The sequence below is a fragment of the Trichechus manatus genome, unplaced genomic scaffold, assembly GCF_000243295.1.
Source record: "Trichechus manatus latirostris isolate Lorelei unplaced genomic scaffold, TriManLat1.0 scaffold00025, whole genome shotgun sequence".
NCBI lineage: Eukaryota > Metazoa > Chordata > Mammalia > Sirenia > Trichechidae > Trichechus > Trichechus manatus.
In genome coordinates this window covers 69,494-81,952 of record NW_004443961.1, presented here as the reverse complement: position 1 = coordinate 81,952, position 12,459 = coordinate 69,494, and the positions used below count along the sequence as shown (strand labels likewise).

Sequence of the window (12,459 nt, the reverse complement as noted above, 5' to 3'; positions counted from 1 at the left end):
TAGTTCTATTCTGTCCTATAGGGTCGCTATGAGTGGGACTCGACTTGAAGGCTGTGGGTTTGGTAGTTAAGTGAGCAAACTGAGAGCAACCTGCTGAGTCTTTGGCTGGCTGAATTCACTCGCTCTAAAGGATTACTCTTCGGCTACGGGAGAGGGATAGGTTAAAAGAAATAACAGAAGTAGATGAAGCGTGGAATTGGCATATGTCCTGTTGCAAATTTTCACCACAATAATAATAATAAAGTAGACGGTATTTTAAGAGTCCCTGGGGGCACAAATGGCTAAGCGGTGGACTGCTAACTGAAAGGTCGGTGGTTCAAACCCCACCAGAGGCGCCTCGGAAGGCAGGCCTGGCGATCTGCTTCTGAAAGGTCACAGCCTTGAAAACCCTATGGAGCAGTTCTGCTCTGCACACACGGGGTCACTATGAGTCGGAACTGACTCGACGGCAACTAATAACAATTTTTAGTTTTCTTTAGTTGGAAAAAAGTTGGCAACTCTTCGTCAATAGCCAATTAAACAAAATATTTTTTCTTGCCTGTCAACTCCAAAGACATAGGAACCACTGCCTTAAGGAAATAAAAGAATCACTTAGATCAAGTAGATCCGTATAACAACAACAGTAATAATTGCAGCTCTATGAAGAATTCATTTACAGCAGACTATTTAGAGTCATTGGAGCCCCTGGGTGGTGCAAACGCTTAATGCACTTGGCTGCTAACCTAAAGGTTGGAGGTCTGAGTCCACTCAGAGGTGCCTTGGAAGAAAGGCCTGGCGATCTACTCCTAAAAAACCAGCCATTGAAAACCCTATGCAGAATGAAGAACATCAGAGTCACAAGGAAAGTATTAGCCCAAGAGACAGAAAGGGCCACATAAACCAGAGACTGCATCAGCCTGAGACCAGAAGAACTACATGGTGCCCGGCTACCACCAATGACCGCCCTGACAGGGAACACAACAGAGGGTCCCTGACAGAGCAGGAGAAAAGTAGGGTGCAGAACTCAAATTCTAGTAAAAAGACTAGACTTAATGGTCTGACTGAGACTGGAGGATCCCCAGAAAGCATGGCCGCCAGACTCTCTGTCAACCCAGAACTAAAACCATTCCCGAGGCCAACTTTTCAGACAAAGATTAGACTGGACTATCGGACATAAAATGATTAACTCGTGAAGACTGTGCTTCTCAGCTCAAGTAGATACATGAGACTAAACGGGCAGCTCCTGTCCAGAAGTGAGATGAGAAGGCAGAGAGGGTCAGGAGCTGCTTGAATGGACACGGGAAATCCGGGGTGGAAAGGAGGAGTGTGCTGTCACGGTATAGGGAGAGCAATGAGGGTCACATGACAATGTATGTTTAAATATTTGTATGAGAGACGAACTTGAATTGTAAACTTGCACTTAAATTACAATAAAATTAAAAAAAAAAAAGAAAACCCTATGCAGCACAGTTTTACTCTGATGCACACAAGGTTGCCATGAATCAGAGCTGACTTGAGGGCAACTGGTATGGTTTGGTTTAACTTCCTGGCAAGAAATTGAGCTAGGTCATTATACACATGATCTCAGTTCATCCTCACCAGAACTCTGTGAGGCAGGCATTATTATTATCCCCATTTACAGATGAGGAAATCAAGGCCGGAGACTTGGGTCATTTGCCCAGGGTTACACAGCTAAGGCAGCCCGTGCAGAAGGAAAACCCAGGCAGGCTCACGTTCTTCACCACCGCGACATTAACTGTTCTCTCTTGCCGGCTCTTCAGGTATTTGCTGCCAGTCTAGCAAATGCCAGTCCCCGAGTCAGGGGCTAAGGCTACAGAGGACAGCAGGTAGCTACTCTCATGGAGTGTGAGCTCCAGTCAGCCACGAGGCAGGGATGTTTGCCACATTCTCACACAGAAATAATGCCACCTTCGGGGATGGGGAGACTGTGATAAAGAACAGATGATCACCGTTAGGTGCCAATCATGTGGCCATGTGCCGAGGGCAATATACAGAGTTGATCGTAAGGTCATAAACTCTTGAGGTCTGGATACGTATATCCTAAGACTGAACAGACCGCAAATACGAACAGTGATGATAGAATTATTGAGTACGGTTCTAGCATTGCACACAGTAGGCATTTAATAATTTGCCACCCCTTATACACGGAGCCCTGGTGGTGAAGTGGTTAGGTGCTTGGCTGCTCACCCTCAAAAGGTCAATGGTTTGAAACCACCAGTCGCTCCGCGGGAGAAAGATGTGGCAGTCTGCTTCCATAAAGATTACATCCTTGGAAACCCTACGGGGCAGTTCTACTCTGTCCTCCAGGGTCGGTATGAGTCAGAATCGACTCGAGGGCAACGGGTTTTACCCCTTCCATAGAAGAGTCCTGGTGGCTCAACGGTTAAATGCTCAGCTGCTAACGGAAAGGCTGGCTGTTCAAACTCACCCAGCAGTTCCTTAGGAGAAAGACCTAGTGATCTGCTCCCATTAAGATTACAACCAAGAAGACTTTATGGGGCCCTTCTACTCCTTCACATGGTGTCATTATGAGGCAGAATCGACTTGATGGCACCTAACAACAACAACAACCCCTTCTATAGGAGTCCCTGGGTGGTGCAAATGGTTAAATGCTCACTACTAGCTGAAAGGTTGACGGTTCAAACCCACCCAGAGGCACCTCAGAAGACAGGATTGTCGATTTGCTTCCAAAAGGTCACAGCTTGGAAAATCCTATGGAGCAGTTCTATTTGCACAAGAACAACAACCCAGCAAGCTGTCCATTCCAAATGTGATGTAAATGTCTGGTCACTGGCAGGTGGATGGAGACCCCAATTATTGTTAACTAGGCCTCCAAGCAGCTGTTCCTATCAGCAAATTCAAATGACATCCAGGAACCAAAAAAAGAAAAGTCTGTTCTCTAAACTATCTAAAGTCTTAATCTCAAGAGCAGGTTTCCTAGGACCACTGGTGTTGCACCTGGGCATGTTTACCCCCATGAGGGGTGGTCCTCGTGTCTGCTTGTCTACTTGGCTGCTCATGACAGACCAGCCTTCTCAGAGTCAGCAAAGCCCTCCATGTTGCCAAGCCCATCACCGTTGCTCAGTCTTCCTTTGTCTACATCATTTGACACAGTTGATCACTCCCTCCTTGTTTTGTTTTGGTTTTTGTCCATTGAGGCATTTCATTTGTATGTATTACATCCCTAGAAGAAGAATTTCAGGATTTTCCCTGCTGTGTGTTTTCCTCTTGCTTCCTCATGGTCCATGATGCCAGCTGAGGTCATCAGTACAGTGAAACCAAACTGACGGGAAGGGAGCTGGTGATTCTGTCACTTCTCTGGGTCTTTAAGTTGCCCGTCACATCAGGGGCTGATCACTCCACACCTCTGGAACCTGCTGGTGAGGTTCACAATTTTTTCAGCTCTGTGATCATCAATGATTTCAAATTTGCCATCATAACCAGCTTCATCATCATAGTTAGAATCTGAACAATGACTTTGGAGCACGGCCTGATAAGAACCCGGCATATGCTTCTCTTCTCCCATTAGAGATGCTCTTAAGAGCCTCAGCCAGGACGTTCACGTGCACCATTATGGCAGCAGGGAAAGATGGTGGAAAGAGGACAGGAGGCGCCACACCCTCCTTGAAGCACTTTCATTATACGCAGGGTGACCAGTTGTCCAAGTGTGTCCCAGTCTTCCAGGTTGAGCACTGAAAGTCTCATGTACCAGGAAGCTCCCCAGTCCTAGATAAATCAGGACAGTTGGCCACTCCGCCTTTGGGGCGCCACCTTTTCTAGGTTCCGCTCCTACAGTGCAGTGCTCCAGAGTTTAGTCCTAAAATCTCTCCTCAGTCTACACTCACTCCCAGATGTTCCCACCCAGTCTCATGGTTTTAAAACACCATCTACTTTTTTTTTAATTATAATAACATCTGCAGCCTCAACCTCTGCCATGAACTCCAGGTTGACTTTTCCAAGTACACCTCAACATCACCTCTTGGTGATCTACCAGAACCCTCAAACTTAACAAATTTCAAACAAACTCTTAATTTTCTTGTCAATCTGCTCTTCCCATAATTCCAAGCCTTCACATCTCAGCAAATCACAATTCCATTCCACTGGATGCCCAGGCCAAAAACTTTCATGTCAACGTTGATTCTTTTCTTTCTCTTACACGCCACATGTAATCCATCAGCAAATCCTATCTGTGTTATTTCTGAAAATATATCCAGAATCCAACCACTTCCTACCTTTTCCACTGCCACCACCCTACTCCAAGCCACCACCATCACTTTTCAGGGTTACTGTGATATCCTTCTAACCTCCAGCCCCACCCAAGGCTATTCTCACCATAGCGGCCAGAGTGATCCTAATAAAAAGGGCTCTGTAATCAATTCTAATTTTTAAAAAAATCAGGTTGTTTGGGGCCTGTGATCAATCCTTCCAGTGGCTTCCAATCTTAATCAGAGTATGAGCCAACGTTCTTCCATGGTCTCCGAGCCTATGACCCAACTACACTTTCTATAGGATCGCATCTCCTGCTGCACACACTGCTCAACTCATACTCCGCCTTCTTGCTGCTTCTGGAACACGCCACACACGCTCTTGCCCTGGGGGCTTTGCACTTGCTGTTCCCTCTCATCAGAATGCTCTTCCTTCAGATATCTCTCAAATTCATTCAGTGTTTAAGTGTCTCCTGTCCAGATAGAGGCCTTCACTGACCACCCAATCTAAACTAGCACCTCTTCCTGCTGCTCCCTATTCCCTTTCCCCATTTTGTTCTTCACAGCACTGAGCACCCCCTGACACAGTCTGCATTTACTTGTTTGTCTATGTCTGCCTCCCCTTCTAGGAGGTCGGTTCCATGAGAGCAGGCCCTTCATTGTATCCAAACGACCCATAGCTGTATCCTTGGACCAAGTGGAGTTCCTGCACAGAGCAAGACTCAATAAATACATTTTGAATGAGTGAATGATTAGGACAATCCTCTTGGCTCTCTGCTGTCTTAAGTAAATGGAGCTGAAGGTGGTAAGGTTCTTCTGGCTTTGTTGACTTCAAAGTGCTCCATGGCCCAGATTAAAGCAAGCTTTCCTGCCTCCTCCAACTGCAGTCCCCCACTGCTGCCACAGACAGGAAGAGGCTGACATGCCATGTGGGCATCAGCCCATTCTTACTGGAGGCTGCTCTGCTTGGCTGGCTCCGCGAGACAACAGTGACACTCCTGCTCCGCCTGTGGGGTGCCTACTACCCCTGCATTTTATATTCTGTTGTGAATTGGCATGGACACTAAATTGAGATCTTCATGTTCCATCAGTGGAGCTCTGGAGGTACCACAGTTAAGCACTAGGCTGCTAACCGAAAGGTCGAGGGCTCGAACCCACCAGCAGCTCCGTGGGAGAAAGACCTGGCGATCTGCCCCCGTGAAGGCTACCGCCTAGGAAACCCTATGGGGCAGTTCTACTCTGTCACGTGGGGTCGCCATGAGTCAGAATCGACTCCGTGGCACACAGCAACAACATTTTCCACCATATCACCCAAGTGAAATCAACAGAACCCAAGAACAGCCCAACTCCTTGGAAGATGAAGCACAAAAGAGCAGTGGAAGCAAAAGAATCAAAGAGAACCACATCTACCAAGCGATTCACCCCTGAAACCATCCTTAGCCGTTGTTTACAGCACAGAAACCTAAAGACATGACACAGAACGAACACCTCCTAAGGTACAAGCCTTTTTTTTACATGAAGGTTATATATACAAATATGCTCTGTAGCTCAAGTTCATTCAGTGTTTAAGTGTCTCCTGTCCAGATAGAGGCCTTCACTGACCACCCAATCTAAACTAGCACCTCCTCCTGCTGCTCCCTATTCCCTTTCCCCATTTTGTTCTTCACAGCACTGAGCACCCCCTGACACAGTCTGGGTCTCGGGGGACATCTAGCTCAACTGGCATAACACAGTTTATAAAGAAAATGTTCTACATCCTACTTTGGTGAGTAGCGTCTAGGATCTTAAAAGCTTGTGAGCGGCCATCTAAGATACTCCACTGATCCCACCTCGTCTGGAGCAAGGAAGAATGAAAAAAAACAAAGACACAAGGGAACAATTAGTCCAAAGGAATAATGGACCACAACTACCACGGCCTCCACCAGACTGAGTCCAGCACAACTAGATGGGGCCCGGCTACCACCACTGACTGCTCTGACAGGGATCACAATAGAGGGTTCTGAACAGAGCTGGAGAAAACTGTAGAACAAAATTCTAACTCACAAAAAAGACCAGACTTACTGGTCTGACAGAGACTAGAGAAACCCCTAGAGTATGGCCCCCCCGGACACCCTTTTAACTCAGTAATGAAGTCACTCCTGAGGTTCACCCTTCAGCCAAAGATTAGACAGGCCCATAAAACAAACCGAGACTAAAGGGGCACACCAGCCCAGGGGCAAGGACGAGAAGGCAGAAGCGGACAGGAAAGCTAGTAATGGGGAACCCAAGTTTGAGAGAGAGAGTGTTGACATGTAGTGGGGTTGGCAACCAATGTTACAAAGCAATATGCATATTAATTGTTTAATGAGAAACTAATTTGCTCTGTAATCATCTAAAGTACAATTTCAAAAAACAAATATTGCCTGTAACCATGGTTTTTGGTTTGTATCCAGGATGTGGCTTTTTACCTCCTTCAGCCGGAGCCGTTACGGTCCAGCTGATTCATTCCATTTCACTTCGAAACTTTTCTATTCTCATTTTTAAAAATAGGATTTTTCCCTCAGTTAAAACGTCGGTTGAGGTTATTAACCATTTACACGGTGTCTCACATCCTCCTTGCTCCTTAGAACACAGAGTCCAACTCCTTCTTCTCTTGTATGTGTTTCCACTCGCCTTTCCAATTTCAATAATCAGAAAATAATTTTGGTAAATTAAAGTTTCATCTTAACCAAGACATCAAACATAAGGAGCCCTGGTGGCCAACAGTTAGCCCTTGGTTGTTAACCAAAAGGTGGATGATTTGAACCTGCCTAGCGGCTCCATGGAAGAAAGGCCTGGCAATCTGCTCCTGTAAAGATTATAGCGTAGAAAACCCTCGGGGGTTGCCGTAAGTCAGAATAGACTCAAGAGCACCCAAAAACAACAGCAACAGGCAGCTGGCATCAGAGGGTCTGTCCACTTGGCTGTGGGCAGGAAGAACGTTCAGGACAATGGGTGACCCCCCACACGGGGATATTAACTCCCCAGAGCCACTCCCTCTGTCACTTGTCACCGAGGACCCTGGGCTGGAGTGTCAAACAGACTCAGGGCAACACCCCATCACGCCGAGAGAAACAATTCAAAGTGGTGGGACTCCTTCATACACAAAAATTCAAAACCTGAAGATGCTTTATCTACTTTGAAAATGTACATTCACACAACCCCCACAGCTAATATTTACCATCAGAGCTAAAAGACAAAAACCTAACAAAAGAAAACAATCCAACTACCTCCCTTGCTCTCACTGGATTTATCGGCTTTATGACAGAAACTGCTGTATTTCCATAAGGAAAGAGCCCTGGTGGTGCAACGGTTAAGCGCTCGGCTGCTAACAGAAAGGTTGAGGTTTGACCCCACCAGCTGCTCTGAGGGAGAAAAGACCTGGCCATCTGCTCCTGTAAAGATTACAACCTAGGAAACCCTATGGGGCAGTTCTACTCTGTCCTACAGGGTTGCTATGAGTCCTCTAGACTCAACGGCATCCAACAACAGACTCAGAGCGTTAGCAAGTGGTCCTTGCGTATCCCACATTCTGAAATTGAGAGCAACCAGGACAGCAAGATAAACCTGACCTTTCTTTACGCTTTTCCCCCTGTTTGGAATGCTTCTACCTACGTAAAAACAAAACAAACCGTTACCCTTGAGTAAGTTCCAACTCATGGCAACCTCATGTGTCTCAGAATAGAACTGTGCTCCATAGGGTTTTCAACCGCTGTTTTTTCAGAACTAGATTGCCAGGCCTTTCTTCCAAGGTGCCTCTGGGTGGACTCAAACCTCCAACCTTTCAGTTAGCAGCTGAGCTAATGATTCTCATCCCGGGTAGCACGTTAGAGTCCCAGGGACCAATAAAATCTGAGATCTTTAACATCTGAAATACTTTAAATATACATTTAATAATGAATAAACAAATATTTAAAATGAATAATTATTACATATGTATTTTAAATATTTAAAATATTGAAGTAATTAATATTTAAAAATACCCAGAGATCCTGAAGTGTCGGCTCTGGGGTGGGCCTGGCCACAGGTGTCTTCTAAGAGGTCTCCAAGGGACTGCAGTGTGCAGCCAGGGCTGAGACCCCTCCCCCGGCTCTTCTCAGCCTCCTCCAGACGCCCCTTCCTCCCGTTACATCATGGACCCTAGTCTCTTCTGAACGCCATCCACACGGGACACGAGTATGTGTCCTCGATGTTACCTGTCCTTCCAGATACATCATAAAGCCCTTCAGAACCGAAAATATCTCAGATCTCTTTTCTTCTCGTCACCCACAGCATCTCGGTAGCGCCAAATGCATAAAAACAGTTGCTGCCATTGATTCTGACTCACGGCAACCCTATGTGTGTCAGAGTAGAACTGTGCTCCGTAGCATTTTCAATGGCTGATCTTTCAGAAGGTTTCCAGGCCTTTCTTCCAACGTGCCTCTCGACGGACTCAAACCTCCACCTTTCGGTTAGCAGCCAAGCACATTAACTGCTTGCACCAGCCAGGGACTCCACCAAATACATACGACAGCAATATTAGCTCCTTTTCGCACAGCATCTATTATATAATTCTATATTAACCCTAAAGGGAGTAGCAGTGTTAAGCCAGTCTTGCAGATGACAAACTGAAGCTCAGGGAGGTTAAATAATTTGCCCAAAGTTATATAACTAATAAGTGGCAGAGATACATTTCATCCCACATCCATCTGATTGTATGTTCCTGACTCTTCACAAAACAACAACGAACTTGCAATCAATTGATCCGGGAAACGCCTGGGGTGTAAATAATTTTACTCCAATGAAATACTTTTTAAAATTAACCAATCACTTGGTCAGCACGTGGGGCTGCTGATATAGTGATGATAGAAATAAAGGTAAGAGAAACAAAAGCTAAAATGCACTTGTTCTCATTTTTCAATTGTCCAAAGAACACAACGAACAGTCCCCGGCCCCTTGCTTAAGTTCTAAAGCTGCTTCAGGCTGGGAGTGCTTAGACGATAAGCTACTCCTTGGCCTTGCCAGAAATGAATGTTCCATTTAAAAAATGTTCCATTATTTTTCTGCGAAAAAAAATATTTTTTTTTAAGGCCAAGGGAAATCAGCATACTAAGTGGATGACTTAGACTGGAGAAATTTTCATCTGGGAAGCTCACTCCAGGGAAGATTACTCCATTTCGACATTACAACACGACATAAAGGTAAACACTGCAGTCATGAGGTTTTCTAAGCAGACCAACTATCTAAAAAAAAAAAAAAAAAGGAATCAGCTCCAGGCCACCGGGCTCCCGCATGACCCTGCTCTTCAGACGGTTCACGAGAAGGAACAAAGGCAAAGAGATGCCTGTGCTGAGGACGTTGGAGTAAAGAGCCAGGAAAAGATAATCAGGAAGTGAACCTGGAATATGCAGGAGAAAGAGATTTGAAAGGATATTCGTTTGCAAACAGAGCCAGGAATAAATCACGGTGGGGAGGAACACGTGATTCTTGGATAGTTTAACATTTGTGCTACTTCTTTCAGGACATGGGTAGTTAAGCCGCAGGCTAACGTGGCTACCTAGATAATGAAGTAATTCATAAAAATCCACTTTCGTCCAAACCTCTGGAGGAGGCAGCTTAGCTATCGAAAGAACACCTATGAATACTGAGCGATTTTTTGTTTGTGACTTTGAATAAAAAAAAATAAAAGCTGTCGTGTAGAGAAGGAAGAGGTCCAAGCCTCTGAGCTAAACTTCCTTAAAGCTTTGTAACAGCAGCGATGGTCAAGCTACTTTCCAGGCAGCCACTGCAGAAAGCCGCAGCCTTAATTTACAAAAAAGCAAAGCACCGAGACCCCCCTTTTGTTTAAAATATAAAAGCGTATCCAGTCACTTTTGAACTATATTCTGTGTATTTTAATACAACTTGAGTCAGAAATTTAAATAATAATCATCATCTTAGTTTTCAATTATATACCCAGACAGAAACCCGTTGCCATCGAGTCGATTCCAACTCCCAGCAACCCTACAGGATAGAGCAGAACTTCCTCATAGGGTTTCCAAGGCTGCAATCTTTACAGAAGCAGACTGCCACATCTTTCTCCCGAGAAGCAGCTGGCACATCTTTCTCCCGAGGAGCGGCTCGTGGGTTTGAACCGCCAACCTTTCGGTTAGCAGCTGAGCACTTTAACCACCGCACCACCAGGGTTCCTAATTCAATATATATTAGCACCAAATTCAGCCAAAAAGCATATGTAATATATCTTTGTTTACAGCTTATCTAATATATCTGAAAACACAAACATTATGCACTTGGCATGCTCTTATTATAATCTGTAATTACAAAACAAGACCAAAAAAAGTACAAATAAAAAGGGCAGGCTAGCCAGCCCAGAAATCATAAACGGATTTTTTTTTTTTTAAGAAATGTCATCACAAGCTACGTCTTTGCAGTAAAAGGTGCTATACATTTTTCAGTCCTACACATTTCATTAACGACCCAACACACAAATGATCCTACTGAAATAATCCCAAATCACTCCAGTAAACATACCGTTAAGAGATACAGTTTCACAGCGTGTAAATTGGTACAGACGACAAAATGGCGGTCACAGGAAACAGTGGAAGGTTACAAAATTTCTAAGAGCAGAAGTGGTTTTGAAGTAATAAGTGAGGGGAAAAAAAAAACCAAAAAACCTAAGCTAGCCTCCTCAAGATAACTACCAGAGCAAGAAAAGAGGCACTGGCAGAGCCTGAGGAAGTGAGCGCCGTGGTGATTGAAGTTCTCTCACATGAGAAACCAATACTCACTTCTGGTTTTACAAACTGTCTCAGTGAAGTCAGATTTACTTCACTTGGCACATGTCTAGCATTTAGTCCAAAAATAATTTAACACATGTAAGAACACTAATTCAACGATCGGTGTTAATATAAAAATGTAGGCAATCTTGTCACCGCCCATCTGTCAGTCTGTCCTACTGTGGTGGTTTGCATGCTGCTGTGATGCTGGAAGCTAGGCCACCAGTGTTTCAAACACCAGCAGGGTCACCCATGGTGGACGGGTTTCAGCGGAGCTTCCAGATTCAGCAAGACTAGGAAGAAAGGCCTGACGATCTACTTCTGAAAATCAGCCAGTGAAATCCTTGTGGATCACAACAGAACACTGTCTGACTCGCTTGCCTTGGACACATCCTCAGGAGGGATCACTTGCTGGAGGAGGACATGGCGTTTGGTAAGCAGAGGGTCAGCGAGGGCAAGAGAGACCCTCGGTGAGGTGGACGGGCACCACAGCCACAGTGATGGACTGGAACACGCTGGTGATTGTGAACATGGCGCTGGATCAGGCAGCATGTTGTTCTGTTGCACATGCGGTCACCATGAGTCAGAGTGGACTCAACGGCAACCAACAACAACAAGGCCATCTTCAACTCAAAAAAAGAGAGCGTGTTTCAAAACTGCAGGCTTGTACACACTGTATGATTCCAGATTCCGGTTATATGACGTTCCAGAAAAGGCAAAATTATAGTGATGAGCGATTGCCTGGGGCCAGGGCTTGGGAGAGGAGACCGACTTCAAAGGGGCACTGGGGACTTTTTAGGGTAAAGGAGCTGTTCTGTATCTTGATTGTGGGAGAGGTTAAATGACTGTAAATTCCAAAATTCATCAAGCTGTGAAAAACGAGTGAATTCTACATAAATCATACCTTAAAAAACTATTTTAAAAAATGAGGGTTTGTAACTTGGCTTTGGGGACTTTGAAATACATTCTTCCAATAAAAGCATGCCACAGAGGGTGGTAAGGCTCCAAGCTAGTCCCCCCCGCCCAAAAACTATAAACCATAATTTGGGCGAAATTATGCAGCCTGGAAGCCCCCTAGGTAGTCCCTGGATGGCAAAAACGGTTAAGTGCTCAGCTACTAACCAAAAGGTTGGAGGCTCAATTTCACACAGAGGTGCCTGGGAAGAAAGGCCTGGCGATCTACTTCCAAAAAATCAGCCACTGAAAACCCTACGGAGCACAGTTCTACCCTGACACACATGGGGTCGCCAAGAGTCGGAACTGACTTGATGGTAACTGGTTTGTTGTTCTGGAAGCCCACTAGGTCCAGAAACTTCAGAACCACAGCCCCAGGAGGTCCGACTTCCACTCTAAGTCCGGGTGGTGGAAGGACAGAGGGAAACTGCCTGAGGTCAGTAATCGGGCATGGAGTCAGGAGGCGGCCATGGGATAGTGTATGGTGGCCAGGGCAGACCTAAGGTGATTCAAGCAGCAAAGGCACA

At 45.4% G+C, this 12,459-nt stretch overlaps 1 protein-coding gene across 3 annotated transcripts in view; it reads right to left on the bottom strand.

The window, feature by feature from the left end:
• DOCK8 (dedicator of cytokinesis 8) overlaps positions 1–12,459 on the bottom strand; it is a 227,026-nt gene that overhangs the window by 159,970 nt on the left and 54,597 nt on the right. The window contains exon 1 of one of the 3 annotated variants that reach the window (XM_023728577.1): positions 10,734–12,065. The exons of the other annotated variants lie outside the window; for them this stretch is intronic. The gene's annotated coding sequence lies outside the window, so the exon portion shown is untranslated. Of the gene's footprint in view, positions 1–10,733; positions 12,066–12,459 lie in introns of those variants that run through there. 3 annotated transcript variants of the gene reach the window in all.